Genomic DNA, 11,115 nt, shown 5'->3' with positions numbered 1-11,115 from the left:
GTCCTATACGGCGCTGCACGCGCCCATTCCGTGTCCTCGCGCGTGCAGCGCCCCATACTTGGGCGGCCCAATAACCTTTAACTTCAATGAAAAATAAGAAAATAAAATAAATAATTGATATTTTTAAAAAATTCATGCATTTTAAAATATATCATAATATTTTATAAAGTCAACCGAATTCAAAAAAATTCACTGATTTTAAAAAAACATTCATCAAATTTGAAAAATGTTAATTTTTTTTAAGTTCTTCGAATTTTAAAAACGTTCACCAATTTTGAAAAAAGTTCATCCAAATTTATAAAAATTCAACATTTTTCGAAAAAGTTTGTCGAATGTGAAAAAAATATCATACATTTTGGAAAAATACTTATTTCGAAAAAGAAGTTCGTCGAATTTGATAAAGTTCATCATTTTTCGAAACAAAATCATCGAATTTGAAAAAAATTCATCGATTTTGAAAAACAGTTCATTGATTTTGAAAAAAAAGTTCACCAAATTATAAAAAACGATCATCATATTAGAAAAAAGTTCATCATTTAAAAAAATCAAATTAGAAAATAGCTCATCCAATTTCAAAAAGCATTCATCAAATTTCAAAAAAGATCATTGAACTTGAAAAAAAAGTCAGTGAATTTGAAAAAAGTTCACCAAATGATAAAAAGTTCATCGAATTAGAAAAAAGTTCATCATTTTTAAAAAAATCATCGAATCTAAAAAAAGTTCATCAAATTTAAAAAAAATCAAAAAATTCAAAAAAAGTTCATCCAACCTGAAAACTATTCAACGAAATTGAAAGATAATAATTGATTTTAGAAAGAAATTCATGCAATTTGAAAATAATTCAACAAATTTTTAAAAAACTTCGTTGAATTTGAAAAAACGTAGAACAAATTTGGAAAAAAAATCATCGATTTTGAAGAAAAATATTCATGAATTTAAAACAAAATCATCGAATGAGAAAGAAGAAGGAAACAAAGAAAACAGAAAAAGAACAAAAGAAAGAAAAACAAATGATTCGTCCCGGAATGACCAGGAACCGGAAAAAACAGCTTGGGAGGATTCAAGCCACATGAGAGAACAAATAAGAGAAAATAAATTAGGAATGACTAATTGGTCGATGTCGTAGTGGTTATGGTCGTTGTAGATGTAGCAACCGATCACGAGTTCGACTCGTGCAGCACACTCCTATTTTGATCATTTTTACAGAATAAACAGAAGTTACATGGGTCGGCCCAGATCGCTCATTGAGGGGTTGCTCAGCAGGCGCCCGTTTGTTTAATGGGCGCATACGCGCCAAATAGGATTTGCCGCTCAAGGCTGGATGCCCATGAAAAACGAGGCAGCTTGGGTAGGGTTCCAAATAAGGAAGGGATAGCCTTCCTTATGAAGCAGGGAGCTAGGGTTAGGGGTTTTACTCCATTTTTGAACCGTCAGTTGGCGATCGGTCGGTGCGAAATGGAGGGGGGCTAGGAGGATTTAGTAGTTTATGTAGATCGGCTAGGTGGGTATGAGAGGGAAGGTTGTATGGCCCGACATAAGTTCTAGACACCGAAAACGTTCGACAAATAAACCAGCTATTGTGCCGCTATAGGTTTAACAGTTCGGGTATCAAACGACCTTCAAATGCGACATATTTGGTAGGTTGTCTACCTAGATTAAAATAAGACCACACGCCAATTTTGAACCCATTCCAAAAAAGTTTTATACACACTTTTAAATACAATATTTAAGCAATGTCATAGGCGCGTGCGTGTGTGGTTGGTGCCAAATGGTCAACGACAAAAACAAACAGAATCGGGAACTAACAATGGATGCATGTTTTGAAGAATGATGGGAACGGAGTGCCGATGTCATGTGGATGATGCAAATGATGCGATGATGAATGCGAGAACCAAATAGATCACACAACGATAAGAAAATAAAAGGGAATCTTTTGGAGCGTCGGTTCCGGGCTGTTACAACTCTCTTTCACTAACAAGAGATGTCGACCCGAGATCTTATAATGAGAAGGGGAAGAGTAGGAGGAAACGAAGAGGTAAAACTGAGTTGCTTCTTTGACAAATGAGTGAGACCAACAATCCTTGAAAGTTGCAAAGAGAAGAAGAATGGCATGAACAAGAACCAGGGATTCAAATGAAATTTGGGTAGCATTTCTTTAGGAATTAGAGGCAAAACTTGATAATCTGGTAAGAAGTTGAAAATATAACACAACACTCGAGTTATATGGACAAGCAAGGACAAATCAAGATGATGAATCGAGGAGAGCAACCACTCTCACAAAAAATGAACAAAAGAAGGAAAGTTGGAAAGAATAAAATTAACCTTGCCAAGATTTAGATGGAACTTCATGAAGAGATACTTGAGAAGTCTTAGAACTCCAAAAAAAGATGAGAACACAGAAATCAAGAATTAATATCATGAACTACTCCGGAAGAAGGATTGAAAGCACCTTGATGAAGCAAGAATAAGAATTATGTTATGCTTATCCTTCATCAAGTTAAATTGATGACAAGCAGCGGATTAAGCACACCACTTAGTCTTCTTGAAAGATTGATTAGAATAAGAGCTAAAACTTGAAGAAGACTTCAACAAAACACATGTGAGAATTTGCAAATGAATGAGGATACCATGAATGAATGGAGATACATGAGAACGAAGAGACCATGACCCTCCTAATAGAAAACTTCAACAAGGCACCAGAATAATTGAGGTACAAACGAAGAGACAACAATTGAGAAGAATTTGAGAATGAAAGCTGAAAGCAGAGAATGAAGAAATCTTATGAAACGATGGCGTTTGGAGGATCGAGAAGATAAAACAACTTTGAAATGCTCCGGATAGATATAGAAGGAATTCCTCATAATTGGAACCAATTTAAGCGAGTAGCACGAAGTTGACATGACAAATCTTTAACAGAACGGACAAGGAATTAAGAAACACACTTCTTTGGTCTTTCCAAGCTGAGAATGATGTTAAGAAGCACCATCATGAATTACTGAGACACTCCGGATTAAACAATAAATAATGGCTGAGCCAACGATACAACTGATCTAAAAGAAATCTTCAAGAAGGCATATGACTGATGGAATTCATTATTACGTCAAATTTGTAAAGAAATTAAGATCTCCGGAAAAGATTAGAAGAGCAGGTAAGATCCTGAAAAATAACATGTCGGTTATGGGCCTACTAAAAGTGAAAACCGTTTAAATGATTGCTTAGAAGGAGAGATTGCATAGGTAAAAACTATGAATATGATGAGGTGAGAACGTTGAAATAATTTGGAAGGATAGAATGAAAACACAAATCTTGTGAGACATCTTCAGCATTCCGAATGGAATAGAAAGGGATTAATAAACAAATGAGGCTTGGATAAGGATATCCAACATGGGAAAGCATTTAGAAAATGGGAAGGATATGATGAACTCCTAAAGCTTGGATTGAATCCACTCAGGAAGAAAACAAGAATGAAGAGTAATGAACTTAACACATGAGCATCTTCACGAGGAATCATCAGTTACAATATGGGAGAAAAGATAATGGAAGCATCGATGAAAAGAAATGCCCATGGATGATAATTTAGTAGATAAGAAAAAAGGGTGGGAGGGCTGGAAAAAACAAAGATAACTTGGAACAGATGAGAACAACTAGCAAAAGAAATATGAGGATTGATCTTGCAAATATTGAAAAGGATTGAATTAACTTGAAGAGAAGCACGCCAGTTGATAGAATTTCCTGACAACTCCGGTTGGTCCAACGGATTAGCATTCTCATAAAATATAAGAACATCGCTTATGAAAGATATAAAATCATCACTTGACATCAAAGCAATTCGAATTACCGTACTCCAACAAAACGAAGGATGAGGCTTACGAAACAACCGAGAAACAAATACATAACCCATTATGAATTTGTTGGAAGGATAATCCTAGGGAACTACTTGAATTCCCACTTGAGAACTACCGAAATCTTTCTGGTTATGCAATCGGGTCCTAGGGATACATGGAGTAATTTCTGAATAAATCACTTAACTCCTAGCAATAATAATACCCGTCCAATGTATCACATCCGTCAACACATAACCAGAGATATCTGAATTTCATCTACCTCAGACCCTCATAATCAGAAGGATACATCTGGATGCTCTCCACAGTACTGGGTGATGCCAAACTCCTCTCGCCACAAAGATTATTCAAGCAATTTTGAACATTCTCCATCCTTAGATACTAAGGAAACTGAACGATAATGATGTGTCAAGAATCTCGTGGAGCTCTACTCCTCATGAATAGGAGGCACCAAGTATAGGACTCCGTCACATCGGCATCATAGAGATTCCAAAATACACGAGTGATCCTAATTTTTTTGTAGTGAGAAGAGGGGTAGAATTAAAATTCCTACGTCAAGATTCCTCACCAGAGCATAGAAGAGGAGTAAAAATAATCCTACTCTCCCATATATAACTAGACTCAATGTAGTTCTTCACTAGACTCGACTCGAACAAGTTTGATCAATCAAGGGGGCTCATACGTCAGTACTTCTCCTCATTTTGGCACGAGGGCCTTGACAAGGATAGAAGCGCATCTCATCGTTCACCAAGAATGGATATTGTTACAAGTACATGTAAATAAGAGATGAGTATATGGAATCGGCTTACACTCGCCACAAGCTAATCATGATCATGTAAATAGAAACAAACATTGAATCTCCAGCCAAAAGAGTAGGGTCCGACCAAAGACGAAATCAAACGATAAAAACCATGTCCATCCTTACTATCTGAGGCTACTGGCCTGGAACACATCCTATGATCGGTGATGATGATGAAGAAGAAGAAACTCCAAATAAAACAATCATCACAGTCACGTCAAAGTATTTATTTACCTGTACCTGCAACTGTTGTTGTAGTAACTTGTGAGCCGCGTGGACTCAACAATCTCATTTCCTAAGGTATCAAGACAAGCAAAGCTTAATGGGTGATGTATGGTTAAGTGGTGAGGTTGCAGCAAGCACTAAGAATTTATTTGAGTTGCTAACTTATGAGTACAAGGATAAGAGGGGGTGATCTATGCATAAACGGGCATTAACGAAGAATGATCAGTAAATGATCCTGAGCTACTACTTATGAATCAAACATAACCCCATCGTGTCCTCTCTCGGATTCAGAACTCGCAAGAAGAGTCTGTCACGGTTATGCACATAACTGTGATCACGGATCTAAGAAAGATTTAACCCTGAAGGGGTGCTCTAACTCATCCATCACAAACTAGCCACAAGCTGCATGGAAAACCCTAACAATGGAAAACCCATAGTCTCCTCGAAATCCCCGTGGGAAACCTCAACCTCGAGATATCCAAAAGTATCCTCAGAATCCTCTGCATAAGATATTTCATATAAGGTAAAACAATTCTAGCAAGGACGCTCGACGTGTCGACGAACCCGATAGGAGTCGCGTATCTCGTTCTCAGTACACGACCGGGTGATCAGTACGTACGGTGGCCTGATAGAAATCCCATGACTTGCGCCAGGGTGGCCCCGCAAGTGGCTCTGTTTTGGACCAATACTTATGAGGAGTATTTTCCGAGGGGGTGATTAATTATCCACGGGGGTCGATGGGTCCCTATGTAATTTTATTACTTATTAGGCAAATGTAATACCAAAGTTGGGCCCTACCGGACGAGTTTTAAACTAAGACGAGTTGTCAAGGGGGTCCCCATAATAACCCCAAGCATGCGAGGAGCGCTCAATATGGAACATAAAAACGGTACACAAGTAACTAGGGCGGCAAAGGTGGAACAAAACACCGAGCCAAAAGGCCAAGCCTTCCACTTTTTACCAAGTATATATGTGCATTAAACTAAATAGCAATAATATTGTCATATATCAAGGAATCCAAGTTTTCACATGGAAAGCAACTACACCTACAACTAGCAACGTTATAGGAAGGGTTGAGCAAGTGATAACACGGCCAAACAAAGGTTTGCTCAGAGTTGGAGGGGTTTAAAGGCTTTTCATGGCAATGTTGGGAGGCTTGACATTTAAGTGGTAGGTAACAAGACATAACGATAGAAGCGAGACAACAAGCATAGCCATAATAGTAGTGGTATCCAGGGAAATGATCATCTTGCTTGAGATCCCATTTGGAAGAAGAACAAATACATGAAGTAGACAAATCAACGTAGTCGAACGAATCCTCACACGCCGAAGCGGTTTTGGAACTCTATCGAGAAGAAACAATCTGGAAACAAACAATAAAAATAGAATAAACACCACAAAATATTCATGACATGATGTGCAAACAATTCTGATGCATAACCATACGATATGCAAGGCATGACACGCACGAGAATAAATACTACACATTAAGTGAAGTTCAATATGCAACGAGTTGCATATTGAAAAGACTGCACATTTGAATTACTTAGTTCCCTCACGTTTAGGTACACGAAAATGTTAAATATTATTAAACATGCAAAGAGGTGAAGCATAAATAAAGTACACTATCGATGCATTTTAAATGAAGTCATAAACAACTTATGGTATTTCCTAAGCGACCCCATATGTTAATTTCTAAATTGGTCCAGACATGAACTAAACATATTTTACATTTATTAAATTGGGAAAAAAATTCCACCATGTGATTCTACATGTCATTCTATTCGATTTACATATATGGATTATCTAAAAGAGAGTTACGGTCTAAAAGATATGACCAACTCAAGATTATATGCCATGAATGCAAAATATATGCGAACGACAACCTCAAACATTACAAATCATGGATTCAGCAATATATTATTAAACTAGACAAAATTATAAACAAGTTTAATATATGGCATGTTTACAACGGAGGAATAGTTTAACAAATACATCCAATACAAGATATATCTATAATGTGTCTAAAAACTAGCAACATGGCATTTTTCACACCCGAAAATAGTAGGCTAGAAGAATGTAAAATGCTGAAACAAGACATAAGGCGGTAGTTTACAAGATGAATAACAAGCATCTCCTAATGGAAATTGAATAGAAGCATGGATCACTAGGAAATGAGCTCACAAGATGGCTACTTTAACATAGTTTCAGATTTAGTGAAAATAATAGTTTTAGAAGTGCATTTATTATCATGAAGGCATATTGGCATCAAGAAAAACATATGGTACAAGTCATATAATGGCATGAAAATTTGCCACATGATAGTAGGCCTCATGCACTTCATTTCATTCGATACTAGCAAGGTCTAATTATGCACATAATCATAGCTAGCATCAACACAATATTTTAATGGCATTTTCAAATGATCAGATTCTCAGACTTCGAATTATTTTGAACCTACAAAGAACAACATTTTCATGGCATGTACACACGATGAAAACTACAGTTAAGCATGACATAAGTGTGAGTCGGCGTGGCTCTCCTATCTTGACTTGGCAGTCTCCAGAGGCTCTCTGACTAGTCATACTTGCAAGGAGAATTTCTGATCCGAAGGCTAGTTCTTCCCCGGTTTCTGACTAATTGAGGGGAGTATGGCTCTTGCGTCCATACAATACCTCAAATGGTGTCATATGAAGACTGGATTGATAGTTGTTGTTGTACGAGAACTCGACAAAGGGTAAGCAGTCTTCCCATTTGGCTTCATACGCTAAAACACAAGCACGGAGCATGTCTTCGAGTATCTGGTTTAATCGTTCCGTCTGTGCGCTTGTCTGAGGGTGAAAAGTGATGCTGAAGGATATCTTGGTTCCTATGGATTCTTGAAACTTCACCTAGAACTTCGATGTGAAGTGAGTACCTCAATCTGACATGATCTCCATAGGAACTCGGCGGAGGTTCATTATGTTGTTGATGTAGAGATTAGCTAACTGGTTTCCATCATACACTACTGAAATTCAGAAATTTGCCGTCTGCCATGGCAGACTGCAAAGGCTTTGCCGTCGTTCAGCAGATGGCAAAGTAGACGGAAAAAAAATCAGGTAAAGAGGTTCTTTGCCGTCTACTTTTTTAAAGCGGACGACAAAGAATCTTTGCCATGAGGGGGCAGACGACAAATTAAATGGGACGACACATACTTCAACGGCCCCGTTAAGTGTTAACGGCACGCCTCCTCTCTTTGCCGTCTGCCATCGCCCCTTTGCCATGTGGGGGCAGACGGCAAAGGGGGAACCAACCCCCTCTCTCTCCCCTCTTTGCCATCTGCCATCCCCCCTTTGCCATGTGGGGGCAGACGGCAAAGAGGGGAGAGAGAGGGGGCTGATTCCCCCCTTTTCCATGTGGGGGCAGACGGCAAAGGGGGGAACCAAGCCCCTCTCTCTCCCCCTCTTTGTCGTCTGCCATCCCCCCTTTGCCATGTGGGGGCAGACGGCAAAGGGGGGAACCAGCCCCTTTTTAATTTATTTTTTATTATATCCAGCATTTTTAACAATAATGAGGATATATATATGTATACATATATATTTGACATAAATAAATTTCTTTCCGTACTCATAACCATATTAAAATAACTCTCATCCATAGTGCATACATATTATGCAAGTTGCATCCGTACCAAACCATATATTACACCAGTTTCATCCACATGCATACAAAGTTTCATATATATCCATATAATACAATAGTTTCAATACAAGCCATGGTACAAGAAATCATCTTTAAGCATTCCATCAATATAATCCAAGCTTCCCGTGAAGTGAATGTAATCTGCAAAATGACAAATAAGAAAGTTAGAAGAATAATACTAGATGAAGAAGTCTATATAGGTTATTTTGGAGAGAAAAGAGCTAAGTATAGGCCATTTAGGAGCTAACTAAGCTAATTATGTCATTTTGGTGGAACCCTAGCTAACTATAGGTCGTTTTGGAGCTAACTTGGGTAAAATAGGTCATTCCGGAGCAAACTATGCTTATTAAGCCATTTTGGATCTAGCTAGGCTAATTATAGGCCATTTAATACCTAAGTTAGGGGGAATAGGTCATCTTGGAGCTACGTAAGCCTTATTATGTCATTTAGGAGAGAACTTAGCTAACTATAGGTCATTTCTTATTAAATAGGTCATTTTGGAGCTAACTAAGCTAATTATTTCATTTCGTAGGATAATTAGCCAATTTAGCCTTTCTTGGATGAGTCTAAGCTACGTAGAAGAAGAGAAAGAGAAGAAGAAGGAAAAGAAGCACTACTGGAATCCAGTTCTTTGCCGTCAGCCAGTTCTTTGCCGTCTGCTGGCTGACGGCAAAGAACCTCTTTGCCATCAGTTGACAGAAGGCAGACGACAAAGGACTGACACATGGCAAAAATACTATTTGCCATGCGTCGGCCCTTTGCCGTCTACCAGCGGACGGCAAAGAGATCGAGGGCAGACGGCAAAGAGGACGGGTGGGTCCCATGCCTGCCATGTCCGAAATCCGGGGTCCTTTGCCGTCTGCGGGCCTTTGCCGCCTGCCGTGGGGCCCTTAGCCGTCGGGGGGCGGACGGCAAAGGGGCCGCCCTATAACGACCGTTAATCCCTTGTCCTCACTATCTCTCTCTCCCCCCAACCACTCGCTCACTGTCTCTCTCCACGGCGACCCCTCCTCGCGAGAGCCCCTCCCCACGGAGAGCCCCTCCCTGCGGCGAGCCCCCCCGTGGCGAGCCCCTCCCCGCGGCGAGCCTCCCCCTGCGGCGAGCCCCTCCCCGCGAGAGCCCCTCCCCGCGGCAACCCACCCCCGCGGCGACCCACCCCCGCGGCGACCCATCCCCGCGGTGAGCCCCTCCCCGCGGCGAGCCCCCTGCCGCACGCCCCCTGCCCCCCTGCCGTCGTCCACCGCCGCCGCCGCCCCCTGCCGTCATCCACCGCGGTGAGTTGAGTTCTTCTTCTTTTTCTTTTTAAAAAAGTTAATTACTTTAGTTAGTTTATTAGGTTAGTTTTTTATTATATATAGGGTATCTAGTTAGTTTATTTGGTTAGATTATTAGGCTAATTAGGTTAGTTAGTTATCTTAGAAGAAAAAAAGAGGAAAAGCAGAAGGAAAAAAATGAAAAAGAAAAAAGGAAAAGAAGAAAATAATTAGAAGAAGAACGAAAAGAAGAAGGATAAGAAGAAGAAGAAGAATAAGAAGAGGAGGAGGAGGAGGAGGAGGAAGAGGAGGAGAAAGAAGAAGAAGAAGAACAAAAATAATAGGAGGAGAAAAAGAGGAGGGGGAGTAGGAGGAGAAAGAAGAAGAAGAAGAAGAAAAAGAGGAGAGAGGAGAAGAATAAAGAAGAGGAAAAGGGAACCCTGGCATCCCGAAATTGACCCTCGACCCCCGACCCCTGACGCCCGACGCCACAGACCCCCGACCACCGACCGCTGACACCACTGACCCACGACCCCGACCCCCGACGCCACTGACCCCCGACACCACTAACCCTCGACCCCCGATGCCACTAACCCCCGACCCAGACCCTCGGCCCACGACTCCCGAACCCCGACGCTCGACGCCACCAACCCCGAGCCCCGACGCCACTCACACCCGACGTCACTGACCCTGGACCCCCGACGCCACTGACCCCCCACAACCGACGCCACTAACCCCCGACCCCCGATGCCACCGACACCCGACACCACCGACCCTCGACAGCGCTGACTCCCGACGGCACTAAGCCCCGACCCCCGACACCTCTTCTGCCTTCTTTTGAACGAGAAGGTGCTTTTCGGCCTTCTAGAGGCCCACGAGGTCATAGTTTTGTAAATTATGAGTTAGGTCACATATTTTCTGATTATGTTAATTATAAAAACATCGTATTTGTGTTGATCGTGTGAATTTCAATGTGCAGTTGTTCGACGACCTCCACGTGCGTTGGACGAGCTCCGCCCTTGCGTTTGTTGGTGAGCACAAATGACTTCTCCTCCTACCCCCTTAATTTGCTCTGACCCGGTCTGCTTGCCGATGAAACTTGCTAGCTATAGGTTTCTTCAATCATGAGTATGCGTGACCAGTATGCGTCTCCCGTTCGAAAGGGCGACATCTATAAATATGCATTTCTTTGCATATTTATAACCGCCATCCTTTCGAATTGTCCAACATTATCCATGGACAGCCCGAGTATGTGTAGCTTGGGTTTGTTTTCCCGTATGCTGTGCTCCGGATCCGATGCGGAATTTCATCAGTG

Source organism: Hordeum vulgare, chromosome 4H (assembly GCF_904849725.1).
Source record: "Hordeum vulgare subsp. vulgare chromosome 4H, MorexV3_pseudomolecules_assembly, whole genome shotgun sequence".
NCBI classification, from domain to species: Eukaryota; Viridiplantae; Streptophyta; class Magnoliopsida; order Poales; family Poaceae; genus Hordeum; species Hordeum vulgare.
The sequence above is the reverse complement of the archived record's forward strand: the minus strand, read 5'-3'. Positions refer to the sequence as shown.